At 35.2% G+C, this 21154-nt stretch overlaps 1 long non-coding RNA gene across 1 annotated transcript in view; it reads left to right on the top strand.

Annotated features, from left to right (window-relative positions):
• The window catches only part of LOC122237736, a 317012-nt gene that overhangs the window by 37768 nt on the left and 258090 nt on the right, over nucleotides 1-21154 (top strand). The window contains exon 3 of the long non-coding RNA XR_006216358.1: nucleotides 11136-11193. This is a non-coding gene — a long non-coding RNA (uncharacterized LOC122237736). The remainder of the gene's footprint in view (nucleotides 1-11135; nucleotides 11194-21154) is intronic.

Genomic DNA, 21154 nt, shown 5'->3' with positions numbered 1-21154 from the left:
CATTTTTTCTGTTTATCACATTGATGACTTCCTGCCATTTCTTTCTAGCCTGTCAAGTTTCACTAGATAGATCTGCCACTAGTCTTATGGGTTTCCCTTTATATGTTATAGCCTGTTTATCCTTAGCTGCTTTCAGAATTTTCTCTTTATGCTTGTATTTTGCCAGTTTCACTATGATACGTTGTGCAGAAGATCGATTCAAGTTACGTCTGAAGGGAGGTCTCTGTGCCTCTTGGATTTCAATGCCTTTTTCCTTCCCCAGATCAGCGAAGTTCTCAACTATGATTTGTTCAAGTACACCTTCAGCCCCTTTCTCTCTCTCTTTCTCTTCTGGAATTCCTATTTTATGGATATTGTTCCGTTTGATTGCATTACTTAGTTCTCTAATTCTCCCCTCATATTTCTGGATTTTTTTTATCTCTCTTTTTCTCAGCTTTCTCTTTTTCCATAATTTTATTTTCTAATTCACCTATTCTCTCCTCTGCCTCTTCAATCTGAGCTGTGATCGCCTCCATTTTATTTTGCACCTTACTTATAGCATTTTTTAGCTCCTCATGACTATTTCTTAGTCCCTTCATATCTGTAGCAATAGATTCTCTGCTGTCCTCCATACTTTTTTCAAGCTCAGCAATTAATTTTATGACTATTATTCTAAATTTTTGTTCTGTTATATTGATTAAATCATTTTTGATTAATTAATTAGCTGTCGCTACATCCTGGAATTTCTTTTGGGGAGAATTCTTCTGTTTCATCATTTTGGATAGTCCCTGGGGTGGCGCCCGACTTCAGGGCACTTTGCCTGTGCTGTCTGGAGTAACTTGTGTTGATGGGCGGGGCCACAGTCAGACCTGATGTCTGTCCCCAGCCCACTTCTGGGGCCACAGTCAGATTGGTGTGTACCTTATCTTCCCCTCTCCCAGCGGCAGGAGTGCTGGGCCCCTGTGGAGTGCTGTGGCCCCTGTCTGGGCTACTTGCACCCTGCCAGGCTTGTGGTGCTGCTTCTATGAGATCTGGCCAATAGCGTATTAAACAGGGTGGATCCGCAAGGTGCACAGGGACAGGAGGGGCAGGCTTAGCTCACTTTGCTATAGGTGGTCCCCTGCGGGAGGGGTCCTGCAGCACCTGGAGGGAGGCCAGCCCCTCGGAGAGATGGATCCACAGAAGCACAGTGTTGGGTGTTTGTGCGGTGCAAGCAAGTTGGGTGATGGAAACGGGTTCCCTTTGGGATTTCGGCTTGGGGATGGGAGAGGGAGATGGCTCTGGCTGAGCTGAGCTCTCTTTTCCAGGGTTCAACACCTCTCCCTCTCGGTGTCCTCTCACCCTTCCACTCTCCAAGCAGAGCTGTTGACTTATAACATTCCAGGCTGTCAGAACTCACCCGGTCCAGCCCTCTGCTTTTGCAAGCCAGACTCTGGGATTCCACCTTGCGGCTTGGGCTACCCCTCCGCCACCCCGCTCCCTCCCACCAGTCCGTGTAGCAAGCACTGCCTCTCCACCCTTACTACCCTCTTCCATGGGCCTCTTGTCTACACTTGGCTCCATGGAGTCTGTTCTGCTAGTCTTCTGGCGGTTTTCTGGGTTATTTAGGCAGATGTGGGTGGAACTAAGTGATCAGCAGGACGAGGTAAGCCCAGCGCCCTCCTACGCCACCATCTTCCGAACCTCCTCTCAACCTTCTTGATACTAAGTGAGAACTTCTGATCTGAAGACATATATCTTCGTCTTTACCTCTGGAAATTTTCCTTTCTTTGATTTCTTTGATAATTTGTTCCCTCCGTTTTTTCATTTTTTCTAGTTTTTAAATATTTCATGATTCTTCCAGTGGAAGAATATGGAAATATGGATTGCCAATATCCTCTCTACCATTTTTTATCTATTTGTCATTTGTCATTTGTGTTCTGAAATAATTTCTAAATTTTCATTTCAAATACTTTATTGGATTCAGTTTTCAATAACCACATTTTAAATATGGTTTTAGATAACTATTACTCCAGTTCATAACAGGCTGTTTATGTTGCATTGAAACAATATCTTATCTAAACTCTCTAGACATATTAATAGAAGTAGTTTATTATTTGATTGTATCCTTTTCTCTAATCTGAATTTTATTGTTTTTCCTTCAGGTTTAGTTGTGTCATTTGTTCATCTTTACTCTTTTTTATATAACTATTGAATTTCTAGGATAGCAACAGATTCTTAATTGGTCACTGATAAACATAAAATAAAGGATCTGGTAGATTAACTATGTGGCTAGCAGGGGTTTCCTCTGCTGTAATAGGTCTGTTCCTTGAATGAGGGAGAGGTATACAATGTGTGTGTGTGTGTGTGTGTGTGTGTGTGTGTGTGTGTGGTATTTTGAGGTGTTACTGTGATATTTCTGGGTTTTAAGTATGAAGCAGGCATATAGCTAAGAATTCAGACACATTCAAATACCAAAACAAGGCCAGTATGACTAATGTGAACAAACCCTCAATCTGGGAGCTGTGGGTCTCCCTCAACATATCACTCAATCTATATCTGGCATTGAAGCAAATGTCACTTCCTAATGCACAGGAATGGGGGTGGCCTGAACATGCACATGTCTTTCAGTTTGATTCTCCATCAGTCATCATGATTTCTGCCCTTCCTCCTACGCCTTCTCTTCCTTAGCTCCTGACTCTAGAGAGCTGCACTGTGCAAAATTGCTGCTAGTTCCACTGCAGCTTTTTCTGTTGAATATACTGAGCGATGGCTCTTTTTATTCTAATATATCCATCAAGGTGCTCCCATCAGTCTTCTGTCTTCCAGAAATTCATTCTAATCTTTTGACTGCTGATGTTTCTCTGCTGCCATTCTCAGAAGCTCTGCAGATTTATTCACTTTCATATTTCTTCCCTGAACACTCCATGGATTTTTGAGATAGAGAAGAATTTAATGAAATTTCTGACTCTAATAACTGGAACTAGAAGCCTGTAAGAATTTTTAAATGTTATTTCATAAAGAAAAGCAACATTTAAAGTCCATACCAAAGAAGTATTCCCATATATATGTACATATGAAAAGAGCTAAGTTCTCCTTTCTACAGTATTTATACAAATCACCAAAGATAAACTAAAAGAGTGAGAAAGAATTCAAAGAAAAAAACATTTTTGTAGATCTGAAAACCACAAATCTTTAAATAATATTATATTTTCAAAGACAAATTAAAAAATAACTGGCAGGCTGAGAAAATATAATTTCAATATGTATAGCTGAAAAATAGTTAATTACTTGTATGTCACCCTTAAAAATCTTTGTAATTTATTAAGTTAAGAAAAATCTTAAGTGTCAAAACTTGAAAAAAAAGACTACAGGATATGAAAGGTAAGTTAAATAATGAAATGACTGATAAATATTTTTCAAAAACTTTTAAATTATGGGGAAATATTCAAATACTTGGCAGATGAAATATGATTCATTTGGATACAAGTTTCAAAAACACAATTTGAATTTATTTAAATTAAAAAGGAATGTAGTAAAAGGATATTGGTGTAGTTTACTTAATGAAAAGAAGAGAAGACCCCAGTATGCTTCTGGGGATTCTACTCAACCCAGTGCTTCTAAGACATTTACTCTCTCTGAGTGACTCTCACGTGTTCAACTCTCAAATTGGATACAGCCTTGTCTTATGTAGAAAGTGAACTTGCCACTTGGTTCACAGAGTTATGTCTACCTTATAGAGTGGCCCTGGAGGAGAGCTCTTGCTTATTGGGAAGGACCCTGACCTACCTTGAGTCACATGCCTACCATGAACAAATGAATATGGCTAGGTGCGCTGTGACTGCACCAAAACTGGTTCCCCTGCTAAACCCTGTAGTCACAGGGTAGTGACTAGGTTGGTTTGCTAGCCAGATGAAATAAGAGCTACTTAGCTGTATAATAAGTGAAGAGGAGGTTTTGTTAAAAGGAAGATGTTGCAAAACTGGGGGGCAAAATGTTTCTGAATCCTTTCTTGACAGTCACTTCCACCCATGAGAATTTGAAGGATGTTGATCTACTAGAAAGAGTAGTACACAGGAAATTAAATATTACCTCTGTGGCTGCATCATTGCTGGCTATCACAAGGGTTTACTGGCCAAAAATAGATTGGAGCACACAGCATTTATAACCTAAAGACCAACAGGGAACAAAATTTTCATGCAGTTCTAATCTCTTTCTCACATATTCACCAAAATCCCACATGGTGAAATCTGTCAAGCATTTGAGTGGTCTTTAACAAAAAAAAAAGAAAGAAAGAAAGAGAAAAAAAAGTTGAATGGGCTACAAGGCTCAGCTTTCTTATCTTAAAACATAAGAATAAGCAGAAGAAAGGGCCCACATTCATAAGCATGATTCCTTATTAAGCAATATGGCCCAATTAGTGAACAGGACTTTGTCCTATTAGATTAGCAAATGACCATGTTGGAGGAGGCAGCAAGAAAGTAGATGAAAGAAAGGAATGGGCAATCCTTTGATCTTTCATGTAACTAATCCAAACATAAGTTTATGTCCTTATATGATCACTTGCAACTCTAGTCATGAATTTTCACTTTTCGTTATAGATATAGTGGGCTTTAGTCATAGAATTCAATAACAGGAGATGAATTTAGAGACTAAGTTTAACTGCATTATTTTAGACTAAACTGATATTCTGAGTAAATAAATTACTCTTTGAATTCGGGCTTTCTAACGGGGATGTGTGCTTTCTATTATATGTATCTGTGTTTCTACAATTAAGAAGGTTGCTTCTTCATTAAACAATACCTACTTGTCTGTATCTTCTCTATCAATCAATATAATATCATCTGTGTATTCTATAATCTTAAGATAACGTATTTTTTATAAGATGCTGTACAATGACTATTTTCTATCTCTAGGGTCAAGCTCAATAAAACTGTACCCAGTCTTTTCTATTTTTGATTAAAAACAACTTTAATTCCTGAAGCTTTTATCCCTAAAATATATAGGTTTATTTCAACGTTTTATCGCCTATGTGTATGGGAAATACTTTTTCACATTTGTGGATATCTTTACTTTTTAATTGCTTAATTAATTTTCTTCCCTAATTTCTCATGCAATATTTACATCAGGCAGCCTCTGAACAGATAGATGCACACAGAGATACATAAACACATACATATACACGCATTCTGCAGCAGTCTTCCTAGAGTAATACTTCAAGTTAGACATTTTTATTTTTATTTTTTAGAAATGGGGAAATAGGCACTGGTTTTTTCTTTCTTTCTTTCTTTCTTTCTTTCTTTCTTTCTTTCTTTCTTTCTTTCTTTCTTTCTTTCTTTCTTTCTTTCTTTCTTTCTTTCTTTCTTTCATGTTTATTTATTTTTGAGAGAGAGAGACAGAGACAGAGCATGAGCAGGGGAGGGGCAGGAAGCGAGGGAGACACAGAGTCTGAAGCAGTCTGAAGCAGGCTGAGCTGTCAGCACAGAGCCTGATGTGGGGCTCGAACTCAGGAGCTGTGAGATCATGACCCGAGCCTAAGTAGGACACTTAACCAACTGAGCCACGCAGGCATCCCGGCACTGGTTTTCTATAGGCTACCCTGAAACTGTTTCAGAGAGATATGTTGTATTGTGGTATAAGTGCCACTTTCCTGTCATTGAAATACATAAATTCATCTCCCCCCAATTTACCAATTGCATAGCTTATCAATATAATTCAACATCACAAAAGATAAATGGTAAGCAAGCTATATAATGAAATATTTACCATTCATATTCATAACATTCGCATGTGTGTGTGAGAGAGGGAATTACATATTGGACTGTTGAAGTCTGTATACCACAAGGTAATATTTCAGTTTACCTCATGTTTTGGGGTTCAAATTCAGTATGAAAGTTAGTCCTATGTGTAATTTGTAATTTTAAGACTTAATATGATATCTGTTGTGGGTATTCTACATATTATAAAGTGTGAAATTTATAATGAAATCATCAAGTGAGTAACCTAAGTGACACTAGTTTTAAATTTCTCTTTAATGACATTACTCTCTGCACTGTTATTTAATATAGTATTGGAAGTCCTCGCCATAGCAATCAGACAACAAAAAGAAATAAAAGACATCCAAATTGACAAGGAGGAAGTAAAACTTTCACTATTTGCAGATAACATGATATTCTATATAGAAAACCTGAAAGGCTCTACCAAAAAATTGCTAGAACTGATACACAAATTCAGTAAATCACAGGACACAAAATCAATATATATATAAATCTGTTGCATTTCTATACACCAATAATGACCCAGCAGAAAGACAAATTAAGGAATCAATCCCATTTATAATTGCACCAAAAACCATGAGACACCTAGGAATAAACCTAAACAAAGAAATAAAAGATCTGTACTCTGAAAACTATAAAACACTGATTAAAGGAATTGAAGATATCACAAAAAAAATGGAAAGACATTCCATGCTCATGGGTTGGAAGAAGAAATATTATTAAAATGTATATATTACCCAAAGCAATCTACCCATTTAATGCAATTCCTGTCAAATACCAACAGCATTTTTCACAGAACTAGAACAAACAATTCAAAAATTTCCATGGAAACACAAAAGACCTTGAATCACCATGCGATCTTGAAAAGCAAAGCAAAGATGGAGGCATGACAATTTCGGACTTCAAGTTATATTACAAAGCTCTAGTAATCAAAACAGTATGGTACTAGCACAAAAATAGGCACATAGATCAATAGAGCAGAATAGAAAGTCCAGAAATGAACCCACAACTATATGGTCAATTAATCTTTGACAAAGCAGGAAAGAATATCCAGTGGAAAAAAGATAGTCACTTTAACAAATGGTATTGGGAAAAGTGGACAGCAACATGTGAAAGAATGAAACTTGGCCACTTTATTATACTATACAAAAAAAGAAATTCCAAATGGATGAAAGATCTAAATGTGAGGCATGAAACCATAAAAATCCTAAAGGAGAACATAGGTAGTAACCTTTTTGACATTGGCCATAGCAACTTATTTCTAGATCTGTCTCCTGAGACAAGGTAAACAAAAGCAAGAATATACTCTTGGGATCTCATCAAAATAAAAACTTCTGCACAGCAAAGGAAATAATCAACAAAACTAAAAGACAACCTACAGAATGGGAAAAGATACTTGAAAATGACATATACAATAAAGGTTTAGCATCCCAAATATATATAAAACATAAAACTCAACACCCAAAGAATAATCCAATTATAGAAGGGTCAGAAGTCATGAACAGACAATTTTCCAAAGACATACATATGGCCAACAGACACATGAAAAGATAACCTCACTGATCATCAGGGAAATACAAATGAAAACTACAATGAAATACCACCTCACACCCGTCAGAATGGCTAAAATCAACAACACAAGAAACAACAGGTGCTGGCAAGGACTTGGAGAAAGGGGAACCCTCTTGCAGTGTTGGAGGGAATGCAAACTGGTGCAGCCACTTTGGAAAACAGTATAAAGTTTCCTCAAAAAGTTAAAAATAGAACTACCCTATGACTCAGCAATTGTATTACTAGGTATTTATCCAAAGAATACAAAAATACTAATTCAAAGGGATACATGCACCCCAATGTTTATAGCAGCATTATTTATAATAGCCCAAGTGTCCATTGCCTGACAAATGGATAAAGAAGAGGTCATATATATATATAATATGTATATTATATAATACAATATATATTGTATATAATACAATATATATAATATATATACATTATATATAATGGAACATTACTTAGCCATAAAAAGAATGAGATCTTGCTATTTGCAATGACATGGATGGAGCTAGAGTATTGTGCTATGTGAAATAAGTCAAAGAAAGACAAATGCCATATGATTCCCATCATGTGGAATTTAAGAAACAAAGAAATGAGCGAAGGGGCAAAAAAGAGACAGGCAAACCAAGAAACAGACTCTTACCTATAGAGAACAAACGGATGGTTACTAGCAGGGAAATAGTTAGGGAGGTGGGTTAGATAGGTGATGGCAATAAAGAAGAACTGCACTTGTGATGAGCACCGGATATTGTATGGAAGTGTTGAATCACTATATTATACACATGAAACTAATATTTTACTCTGTTAACTCATTGGAATTTACTTTTTTAAAAGTTTATTTCTTTATTTTGAGAGGGAGAGAAAGAATGGGGATGGGGAAGAGAGAGGAGAGAGAGAATCCCAAGCAGTCTCGGCACTGTTAGCACAAAGCCTAATGTGGGGCTCGAACTCATGAACTGTGAGATCATGACCTGAGCTGAAATGAAGAGTTGGATACCTAACTGACTGAGACACCCAGGCACCCCACTAACTGGAATTTAAATAAAAACTTTAAAAAAATCCTTCAGAGGGGCGCTGGGTGGCTCAGTTGGTTAAGGTCCAACTACAGCTCAGGTCATGATCTCGAGGTCCATGAGTTCGAGCCCCGCGTCGGGCTCTGGGCTGATGGCTTGGAGCCTGGAGCCTGCTTCGGATTCTGTGTCTCCCTCTCTCTCAGCCCCTCCCCCGTTCATGCTCTGTCTCTCTCTGTCTCAAAAATAAATAAAAAACGTTAAAAAAATTTAAAAAAATCCTTCAGAGAAACTATAAAAAATATATTCTCTAATTTGTTTATTTTAGAGCAATTTAAATTTTTAAACCCATAATAATAATTTATTTCCTTCTACTTTAAGATAAATATGTATCTCAGAATTGGCTGTTGAATTATTACACGTTTTACTGCATATAGGGTAAAGATAGAAGTATAAAAGCATAAAATAACACATTTGTAAAAAGAAGAAGAAATCATACTTGAACTATAAGAAAAATAAGGAAACATGTAACTAATAATGATTTGTATGAGTAAATTTACATATGCAAAAGAAATTATCTAGAAATAAACATTTGCCTTAATAACATAATGCTCTCCAAACTTCTTAGGGAATATTCAAGAAAAATGCAGTTTTAATTTTAATATGCACATGAGATCAATTAATGTATCACATATGCAAATATGAAGGCAATGACCCTGATTCTGAATGCTTGTTATTTCTGGAGTTGGCATATGGCTCTCTCTAACAGCAGACATAATGATTTCAATAAATTAGCTGCTAATGCCATGTAATGAACTCTGATTTGTGTTAATTTGTGCATTACTTAGCAATTTCATGTTAATTTTTTTGAATATCAGTTTTTAAGGCAGTACTAGAATTTCATTTTGCACCTAAATTTTTAAAAATGGTAAGAATGAGAAGTACATTTTGATTTAGATATTTTTTAAAAAAAAAAAATTTTTTTTAATGTTTTATTTATTTTTGAGACAGAGAGAGACAGAGCATGAACGGGGTAGGGGCAGAGAGAGAGGGAGACACAGAATCGGAAGCAGGCTCCAGGCTCTGAGCTGTCAGCACAGAGCCCGATGCGGGGCTCGAACTCACGTACTGCGAGATCGTGACCTGAGCCGAAGTCGGACGCTTAACCGACTGAGCCACCCAGGCGCCCCTTGATTTAGATATTTTAATAAGAAAAGAAATTTTAAAAAGTACGAATGTGGGATGTCACTCAAAGTTTAAATAAGAATTTGTTTCCAATAATCCAAGTTTTTAAAAATAGTGTTTTAATGGAACAACAACATTGCCAAAGAGTCAGAAAGGGTTATTAGGTTTATATTTAAAATAGCAAGTACTGAATTTCCCTCTTGATCTCTTTCCCACCCCTACCATACCTATGTAACACAGAACATTACAAGTTTTATCTGATAGTTACTGGCATTGGTGGAGGTAATGGTGGGTCAGTGATATTCACAAATATATACTTGTGCATCTAGGTATGTGAATTGTATATGTATAGCTTAAATATCCACACTGGATTATTTTTATGAAATTATTAGGAATAAAATACACTAACAAAGAAAACCTTTTGACTAAGTGTATTGAATAAAATCAAGATTTTGCTTGTAAGTGTGGTCTTACAAAGACAGATTAATTCTAGACAGCTTACATAAAAGCTGATAAATATGAATATTTTCTATTTGATTTTTGTCAGTCTAAAAAATACAGCAGAAGTTAAAATCATTCCTACTTTATGTACACTTTTCTTAATATCTCCTTTAACTTTCTATACCTCACTTTCCTTATGTAGGAGTGGGATAATGGTAATTAACTCATGCAACTCTTAAGGGAATTTAATGAGTTTATATATGCAAAGTGCCTGGCAGTTATCTTTATTAAGAAGTATTGGTAAGGAAGTATGGTTAAATGGATAGTTTCACCTGATCAAACACAGGTGTCTCGTATTTAAATATCCTGTCCATTTTCTATGTTACAGCCAGTGTTACAGCTAGTGTGAAACATAAATCTGATTTACATTATGATTCCTTTGCTTAATCTTTAGTGGATACTTCCAAGATAAAAGCCAGAATCCCTACATGGAATTCAAGGCCCTTCACATTCTGGCCTCTCCAATTTTCTTTGGTCATCTGTGAATCTTTGTAATTCATATCAACCAGTCTATCCACACTAAACTATTTGTATTTATCTGAATATATCATAATATTGAATGCCCCCATGCCTATTTAAATAATATTCTTTCTGCTTGAAATGCTTGCTGTAACTTTATTTTCCTGGCAAATTCCTACTGATGATTCTTGACTTTGAGATGTGATCATTGATATATCTAAGTGAATATTTCAATCTAAGTGAATATTTCAATCTCCTTGTTTCCATAATCTCTTTAAAACCATGTATTTGAGCCTATCAGAGTATATTGTTTGCATGTCTCTCTCTTGTGGACTCTTAGCATCATGCAGATTAGTACCCTATTCAATATATCCTTTCACACACAGTGCTTAACACAGTACCTAGCATATAATAGACTTTCAGTGAATATTTCGTGAATCCCATGTTGAAAATGATGTAGAATTGTATTCATACGATGTTCTTCCAATAAGAAAAAATAAGGCATAATATTTAAATGGATCTTGGGTATTTCAAATAAACCCTGGATTTATGAGATATTGTTTGTGCTTCTCAGCAGCTGTATTTTCATGTTTAATTCCATGGAATGCTAAGTTCATCTGTTTTTAATTATAAATACTGGAAATATTGCTTTATTTTTTCATCATATAATCTTTGTTTTTTCTTACAGTGTTCTCCGTGTCTCATCGGCTCTGGTAAACTTTCTCACTTCACAAAGAGAACATAAGGTATGGCAAATTCATTCAGTGCTAATCATGAGCTGAGCTTTTTGATGTTTCACTTCCTTCTCTACGACAAAGTTAGAGGTGCCAGGAATATTGAGTTGTGACTTGTGAATCTTCTTGCTGATCCAAACATACACAGGAGACTAAAAAAATATTCAAGGCCCATATAAAGGTAGGTGTTAGATACTGAACCACAGTATATTCAAAAGCATGGAGTCTTTAAACCTTGTTTTTCTTGAAATTAGGGTTGGGATTTTAGGATAGATCAGTCTATATGGTGTACCAACATAAGTTCTGTTAGAGTTGGGGAAGGCAAGTCTCTGTGTAGGAAACTCCAGCATTTTCCAGAGTTTTTCACTCTTGTTCTCATTACTTTCTAGTTCGTCAGAACTTCTGTAATCCTAATTAGCTGCTGTTCATATCCGCACTTCATTGAGGTATGGGGGTTTTGGTTCTCATCTGCTTTGACTGATGGAGTCAGACAATGGGCCTTCCATTTAATGTGAGGTGCCCTAACATGCCAGATAAAAGTGGTTAAGTGGCCATTTTCCAAATTTTTTATGGATTGTCATTTTTTTTAATTATAAAAGCTACATCTTCTCACATCATCTGTGGCATAAAATGCTGAACTTAAAAACAATTTTCTGAACATTCTAAATAATTCCAAATAATTCCAATGAAAGCTTATTTTATAAAGTCACTCATAATGTTTACATATTATGTTATGCATAATATTTTAGACTCCTTGCTGACTTGATGTTGAATCATTTCAAAGTTTCGTGTGCATGTATGTGTGTGCTTGTGTGTGTGTGTGTGTGTGTAGGATAGGAGAATGTTTAAAGAGTAAATATCCCTCATTTTTTTCCTTTAATTAACCATATGTAATATTTTTAAAATCATATATGTAGGAGCTTGAGTGCTTATCATGGTTAGGATGTGTTGATCCAGTAATCTAGACTAAGTACCTGGGAACAATGAGAAGTGCTCCTAAATTTCAGTGCATAAAATATAGGCAGGCATTTGGAGAGTCACTATTGGGGTAAAAAGAAAACCAAAGGGAAAAAGTCAGTTCAACTCTGACATTGGTGGTCTGAAGAGGCTAAGGGAAATAGGAGTAGACAATTTATTACCTAAGCAGTATTAATCAGAGCAAGAATTAAGAGGGAGAAGATATTGCCTCTGAAAACAGAACTATAAAAAGTCTTTTTTGTTGTATTGATAAGGCTTTTCCAGAGAAATCAATAGGATGCATATATATATATATATATATATATATATATATATATATATATAAAGAGATATTTATTATAAGGTATCAGCTCGCATGATGGAGGCTGGCAACTCTTAACATCTTCAGGGGGAGTTGGAAAGCTGGAAACCAAAGACAGCAGATAGTAATAGTTCCAGTATAAGTCTGAAGGCCTCAGAACAAGAAGAATCAATGGTGTAGTTCTACTCCAAAGGCTGGTAGACTCTAGACCCAAAAATATCTGATTTCAATTCAAGTCCTAAGGCAGGAAAAAGGCCAATGCTCCAGTTTAAAGATTGTCAGGCAAGAAGGAATCCTCTTTACTTTGGAAAGGTTGGTCTTTTTTGTTATATTAAATGCTTCCACTGATTAGATGAGGCCCAACAACATTAAGGAGGGAAGTTTGCTTTACTCAGTCTACCTATTTTAATGTTAATGTCACGTAAAGCACTTTCACAGAAACATCCAGAATAGTGTTTGACTATATTTCTGAGCACCCTGTGGCCCAGTTAAGTGTACCCATAAAATTAAACATCATATTAGTAGAAACAGAAAATATAAAGTCAATGAATTCACAAATCACAGAGCTCTGACACCTTGCGGAAACCAGACAAAGTGACCACAAAAGTTCATTGATCTTAAGACATAGTTAGGCTGGACCAAATGGAATAGAAGGTCAACTGCCACAGAATGGAATAGGTGGAAATCCCAGTTGTTCAAGTGATGAGTCTCCCTTTCCATGGTAATGATCTTATGATAAGAAAAAGAGGAAGCACATACCTACAAAAGAGAAGTAAACTATAATTAGAGGGAGAGTCACTTATGTTCTAGCGGTGGTAAGGAGAAGGTTCTAAGAAGTTTGGGAAGTATTTTTCATGAATTAAATAATTTTACAAATGTACAAAAATATTAATGTAGGCCTAGGTATTCACATCCCATTGGGCCATCCTTTTTCCTATTTTGTTTAAATCCATGTGGATAACAGATTGTGTGGCTTCCTGCCTATATTGTGTCACCTGTTTTACTTCTAAGCCTTTAAGGAAACTTAGGGAAAATACTGAACCTTATTGTCTTCATATTTGTGTGACTTGTTTTAGGGTCAGAAACATTATAATAGTTGGCATCTTGATTACTCACATTGCCTTTATTATGACTGCACCTCCCTAGGGTGGTAGCAGAAATGGAAGAGGAAGTCAGCACTGGTAAGAAGGACTTGGTTGGAACTTAAAAGGAACAAACCAGAGTAAAAGAGTTCCAAGCACAGGGTAGGAAGCAGTCTTGGAATAATTCCTTCAGCTTCCAACTATGTGTGCAGTTTTTTATGCCTTAAGTCCAGTGACTGTCATTCATTCATTCATTCATTCATTTATTCATTCACATATTTGTTTGTTTATTTGTTTGCTTGTTTACTGGTGCTATTTTTTAGGATCTCACAACCCGCCAGAGAAACTGTAATGCCTTTGATGCTGGTACTCCGGTTCATTCATTCCTGTATCCTCCCCTTTCACATGTCTTTCATTTTGACAGCTGCAGACCCATAGTCACAGTGCTCAGCTAATAAGTGATTAACTTATATTTGTTGAGTATTTATTTTATAGGAAAAAATCCTTAACTGAACCTTTAGTTAGTCAACTCTAAATTATGCAGATGGTGGCCCATTGCATCCTGACGTCTTGGATCAAAAGCCTGTGTTTTTGTATCATTTGCGTTGAATTTACCAAAAATCATTTGTGTTCATTCCTGAACTTATTTATTCCAGTTAACATTGTCATTTGCAATTATGAATTTTAAGTATGTCTGTTCAGATGAAATATGAGTGTGAAAGACAAAGTGTGGATGCTTGCATGAAAATGAACTTTAATGCTTAGGATAGACTTGAAGATGAGAGGAAAAGAAAGTCTGCTGAATGTATAGGCAGAAAAGCCAAAACTTGGGAGAAAATCAGAAAAATCTGGAGGCATGCTACATTACATTGCTTAGCAACTGTCTTAAATTCCAGCTATCTTTGAAGAAACTCAAGCTGAAATTCACACATTAGATTGGAGTTTATGCAAACAAGACACTGCAGAACTTTAATCATTTAACTAAAAGATTTGGGACCTACATTAAAAATAATTGGTGAATGGATGTGTATTCAATACTTTATAGTCACATAAAATGTTTGAAGCATTTATATGCTTTTAGAATTTCCCATTTTTTTTGGTAATCCCTCATTTTAATCAAATGATTGACTAAATATCTATACTATTATTTTTGGCTATGAGATATCTACTGTGGCTAAATCAGTTTTCCTAGCATCAGTATAAATTAATTCATCATTCTTCACCACATTCTTCACATTCTAACAATATTCTAGGTCTTGCGGTTGTTACACATAAGTACAGGAACGATTACTTCCAATAAAACATTTGCATCCAATTATGAGATAAGTTTTTTTACTTCTGTTGCAGTAACCAGATCATTAGAGAGGAGGTGGGGCTTGAGTTGGTATTGAGGAGAAATAAGGCAGCAGTGGTGGAGTGTGGGAAGCAGAGACCAAGTCTGGTTCAAAGAAGATTAAGGAGTAAGAAAACCAAGAGGCTTTATAGAGCAAAGCAGATCAAACCTATCTATTGGATCTAAGGAGTCTTACTGAGGAGTAATAAGTGATTCATCCCCAGACTGGAGACAGGTGGTGTCAGCTTTCAATGCCAGGCCAAAGTATTTGTGATTTATTTCTTTGTGTGGAGTTATTAAATGTTTGTGAATAGCAGTAATAGCAAGGAGAGATAACATAATTAAAGCCATATTTTATATGGAATCAATTCATTAGATAGAAGGGGCAGGAAGATGGAAGATGTGGCAACCATTAAGAGGATTGTTATAAACAAACCTTTGAATTATTTGACCCCAAATCTCTAACTCTCCCTAATTACTTACTAACATAAAAGGATATTAAAATTTCTTCCTAAATTGAATAATTATCCATTTACTGTTGTTTTCTTTACAGTTACTCTAAATTTTCAACCCTTTTAATTGAAATCATTTAAACTAGATTACATCATATATAGATATAAACATTCACACACATATATAATTTACTATTTTTATAAGACAGATACAATGATGTATTTTGAATGGTTTGTTCTAACCTATCACCACAGTAGTCTCTGGAATATTCTGACAGTTACAGATCAACTGGATTGATTCACTCAATTCCACAATATGAGTTGCTTGACCTTGATATATTTTGTAATGCTATTTCTATCTACTCCTCAATTTCTCTGACTTATATGTCTCCATGTAACCTCAGTTTTATCTCTCCTTAGCTGATTTCATAAATCCTTCTCTTCTAGTCACCTGTCTAATACTATCTCAATATACCATCTAATAGAGGATGCCCATTAATAGCAGTAGTAAACTCTAAACTGCAGTAAATTATATGACTGGGATTTTTATCTAGGCTTTTTTCCTCATAAAAGATGTTTTTTTTCTATGTCCCTGCTGAACAGGCTTTGTCAGAAATGAACAGCATATAAATATTTGATTTATTACATTTCTATCCACAGCACCAAAATTGAAATGCCATACCTAAAGCACCATTTGTCATCAGGGTGGTAAATGTTCAACCAGTCTGCTTGAATTCTTTTTGTGAGCATAACTAGAGCTAGAATTTATTTGGCCAAAGGAAAAAAAAAGAAAGCCACAAACAATTATGAGGTTTAGTATCTTGCCTAAATGGATACATTTCAACTCTTATTATTAAAAGACAAATACGAAAGGAAATAAGAAAATAATTTAAATCTATTTATAAATCTCCAAACATCATATGGGTAATAATGTCATCAACTTTCTCACCTAGAAAAATGTAGCAGAGCTGACCATAAATATCACCACTGGATAGAATGAATTTCATGTCTTCTCTCTTTTCTTGTCTGTCCTTTACAAATTTGTGTATAATACACCTTGTCATATGTAATTGATCTCTGTGAAGGGCTTGCTATAGATCTCCTCCATGTGTTTTAATGGTAGAAGAATGTATACTAGAAATTATGGTATCATCACTCTGTACTCTAATTGGGTAAGAGAATAGGCTGTTCAAGCCATGAAAGAGTCAATGGGTAAAAAGGAATTTACTCATTTGACAGTTATTGAGAACTTACTCTGGACTATTTAGCCTTCTGTGTCCTGAGGTTGAATCTGGCTTCAGGACACTTGCACTCTTGGTTTTCCTATTACTTTACTGAACAATCCTTTGTAGATTTCTTTGCTGATTTCTCCTCTTCTCCTTGAACTCTTAATGTTGGCGTATGCAAGCACTCAGGCTTTGGTGTTCTTCTCTTATCTATCCATAAATCCTCCCTTGGTGATCTCAGTGTAATGACTGAGTACACTTTACCTGCTAAAAACTGCCTAATTTATATCTCCAACCCTAGACCTTGTTCTTAAATTCCAGACTCCTATCTCTAACTCAATATCTCTCAATATCTACTCAATATCTCCATTTGGAGTCCCATGAGACATGTGAATCCTGACTTTCCAGAACTGTTATCTCTAGTAAAAAAACCTTCTTGTTTTAGTTAAAGACAACTGAATCTTTTCATTTGCTCGGGACAAAATGCTTCAAACATTCCTTCACTTGTCTCTTTTTCTTATAACTCTGCATCCAATCTGTTAGGAAACTCTGTTGGCATTACTTTCCAAATATATCCAGAGTTATATTCCTTCTCACCACCATTCACACCTGAGCCACAATAACCTTCTTTTTTATTAGCAGCAAGAATTATCCTGTTACAACATAAATAAAATCATATTATTCAGCTCCGAACTACAAAAGGTTTCTATTTTTCTCATTGCATAAGCCAAAGTTATTAGGATGGTTCATAAAGTTCCACATGATCCGACTCCCACTTATCTTTATTACCTACCTTATTTCTTTTTTCTTTTTCTCTTTCTCACACTTCACTCACATTGGCTTTCCTGTTTTTTCTCAAACATGCCAGGTGTGCTCCAGCCTCAGGATACTTGCACTAGCTCTTCTTTTTGCATGGAGTGATCGATCACAAAATATCCACATACGAAAAATTATTCACTTCTTTTAGTCTTTGATCAGATGTCATCACCCGAGGGAACTTAATCTCTTGTTGTTGTGGTTTTTCATTGATATACACTGGCCACCTAAAAAAATCTCTTGTACATACCAAATTTCATCTAGTCTGAAATGCACATCTTTAAACTTTTAAAATATCTTTATAAACAGGATGCATTATACCATTGATAGCAGATCATAGATCCATTAAAAAGATTATCTTCTCTTTCTTATTTGCAGATAAAATAATATGGTATATCTTACCATCAGTGACATGCTAGTTTTAATGAAATACAGAGGGAGGCAGTCGGTGAATATTTACTGAATGAAAGAATAAAAGACTGGGCTAGAACAAAATAACCGTTTTTCCTTTAAGATATTTGCAAACTAGTTGAATAGAAAGCCTCATAAAGAAATATTTATAATAGCACATTACAGAAACCATATAAAGGTAGTATTTAAATACAGAAAATAAATTTATTCTTATTTAATCTTTTTTTAGTGTTTATTTTTGAGAGAGAGAGAGAGAAAGAGAAAGAGAGAGAGAGACAGAGATGGAGCACGAGTGGGTTAAGGGCAGAGAGAAAGGGAGACACAGAATTGGAAGCAGGCTCCAGTCTCTGAGCTGTCAGCACAGAGCCTGACACAAAGCTCAAACTCATGAACCAGGAGATCATGACCTCAGCCAAAGTTGGATGCTTAACCCATTGAGACACCTAGGCACTCTGATTCTTATTTAATAGTATTACTGAGTAGGGGGGATGGTCAAAGGAAGTTATTGCCACTACAACTAGGAAGGTAAGACATTTTGTTAATAGTAAGGTAAAATAGGAGGTCAGAGAGGTAAGAACATAGTCTAGAAAATGATCTGTATTGACAATTAGCAAGAGCCATCTACAATTTATAATTATTAAGTTATAGGAGTATTCCTTAGCTTTCTTCTTGAATACTGTTTTAAGATTTTGCCCTAACTGTGCTTAATATATATGAAATTCAAGTTTATGTAGATTTACATGTATGGACTCTTGAGATTTTTATTCTAATATCTGGGAAATGTGATTTTACTCCTTTTGGGAATAAGTAGAAAACAAGTAATAAAAGTCTGTGCCCCTGTATTTCTACAGGATGTCCATAATTTCTCAAAACATAGTTAATATGTTTGGTTATTTTTATAATTGAAGAGCCCTTTTCCTGTTTCCTGCCTTCATAAACATCCTCTTGTTTTCAAAGAAGTTTTTAAAAGGCGAAAGTAGGGATGTTATAGTAAAGCCAGCACACAGAATTGCAATCTCTAGTTTATTATAAGGGAGAAAGGGAAAGATGAAGGAAAAAGGACAATTAGTATCTTCCTTGGCATAAAGCTGATCACAAATAGTTTAACTTGTTATGGTATGCTGATGTAAGGTTCTTTTGTGTTTGTTTGGTTAGTTGATTTTTTTCTTTTGGTGAGATGAGGAGTAATTTGGAAAATGTATCTGTAGATAAAATTACATAAATTAGAACAGGATATCAAATTGTTAGGTGCTTTAAGACCATAAGATGGTAATATTATAATGATGATCCATAGACACAATAGCAGAAATATATTGAAATTTTGGACAAAAGAACCAAACACACCTCAAATACACATTAATAGTTATTGGTTTAGCATATTATCTATAGCAAAAAGAAATTACAAGTACACATAAAAATGATAAAGGGAGGGGCGCCTGGGTGGCTCAGTCGGTTAAGCAATCGACATCTTGGTTTTGGTTCAAGTCATGATCTCACAGTTTGTGAGTTCAAGTCCTGTGTTAGGCTCTGCAGCTGGCAGCTTGGAGCCTGCTTGAGATTCTCTTTCTCTCCCTCTCTCTCTGCCCCATCCCTGCTCACTCTTTTTTTAAGCTTATTTATTTATTTTGAGCTCTCTCAAAATAAATAAGCTTAAAAAAAGAATTCTAAAAGGAAAAGGGAAATATTGGAAATATTTAAGGTAGGGATGAGTATTTATGGTATAGTATCCATAAGATCTAGCTTTATTTAGTTCTAACTAGTTCATATAATAATGTGAACAAAGAAATATGTACACTTTCAAAAAAATCTTTTCTGTAGAAGAAGATGAAAGATCATCTAAGTTAACCATAATGAAATAAAAGTCTAGATAGCAAGCAATGTAGAACAGTGACTGAATCATTTGTTCCTCTCTTCCATTAAAACTTAGGGAGCACTTCCTGTATTCAAAAGATGGTACCATGTGCTGGCGTAACTACAAAGAGCCTAGTGAGAGCTTCCAGTAGTCTATAGTCTAATAGGAACCATGTTATTTTTGATAATTTTTATCCCCTGAACCCTACCATCTAGTAGTTGGTGCATTCTAAGTAACTACTGAATAAACATTTGAGAAATGAATATTGGATAAAAGCTGGCTAATAATATAAGTTTTTTTGAGGAACAACATATAAATGTTTGGGTCAAAGAATAAGTGCCTTGCATTTATCCTTCATTTCTCCCACTTTTTCACAACCCACCAATTCCTCGGCAGACCCTATCACCATAAGCTCCACATTCAGCTGCTTCCTGCTACCTTCTTAGTCCAAGGTATTGTAATTTTTAACAAAACTATCAGAATGACGTTTTAACTATTTTCTTGATTCTACTCTTACACATACCCCCAAATGTCTATAGGTCTAATTTTCCATACAGTAGTCTGTGTGATTATTTCAAATTTAAATCTAATTGTATATTTAGAATGGGTCAGGACTAGATCAAGAATTCAGGACTCCTTATCTTTAATCTTCCTATGAAACCAAGGTACTTCACTTATAATTTGAACTCACATTATATATCAACCATGACCTAATCACATTTATCATTTCAATATATACTTCCATGAAAAAATTATATTTATATTATTAAAATTTAAATTTACATCATTAAATTTTAATGAAGTACAAACTATGAGTACTAGTATGCTGTACTATATATTCTAGAAAAGATGCATGGGTGGCATAGTTTTCATGCAAATCAACAAATCTCCTAAGTCACCTAAGCAGGACAGCTAATATAAATATCCACTGCTCCAAAGGTTCTATTTCTCCATCTTTATTTTCTTCAGTTTACATTTGATTCATTCTTTTCATTTCTCAAGCCATTACTTTGTTTATTAACTTAGAATGGCACCAATTGTACATCAAATAGCAGATCCCTGAATTGTTAATCTGGAAGTAATTTCTTAACTCAACCAACCTCATTTTATCCATCCTCTTGTTGACCCCAGTGTAGACCTCAATATCACTCTTCACAAAAATTACACTCATTGTCACATTCTTCTCCTACACTCAAAGGTACTTGAAGAGGCGCTTTAAATCAGTATCTGTTTGCAAAGAGTGTGCTTGGAATTTTTAGTAACATGTTGGCAAGAGGTTCTTTGCTTGCTAAAGAAATCTGGAAATACAAAGCTTAGATGTGATTATACCTCCAAAAATACCACACAGATAACATTCAAGTACCACTAGTACTTAGGAGACTCAATTGAATAGAATAAATTATTCTTTATTCCTATTTAATAGAAAAATAATGGCATTTATGAAATTATTTTACATTAACTCAACAAATATTTACTAATCTCTTACTACATGCCAGATCCTATTATAAAAACTATTAAATCC

Source organism: Panthera tigris, chromosome B1 (assembly GCF_018350195.1).
Source record: "Panthera tigris isolate Pti1 chromosome B1, P.tigris_Pti1_mat1.1, whole genome shotgun sequence".
NCBI classification, from domain to species: domain Eukaryota; kingdom Metazoa; phylum Chordata; class Mammalia; order Carnivora; family Felidae; genus Panthera; species Panthera tigris.
Note: the sequence above shows the minus strand (reverse complement) of the source record. Positions and strands in the feature narration are given on the sequence as shown.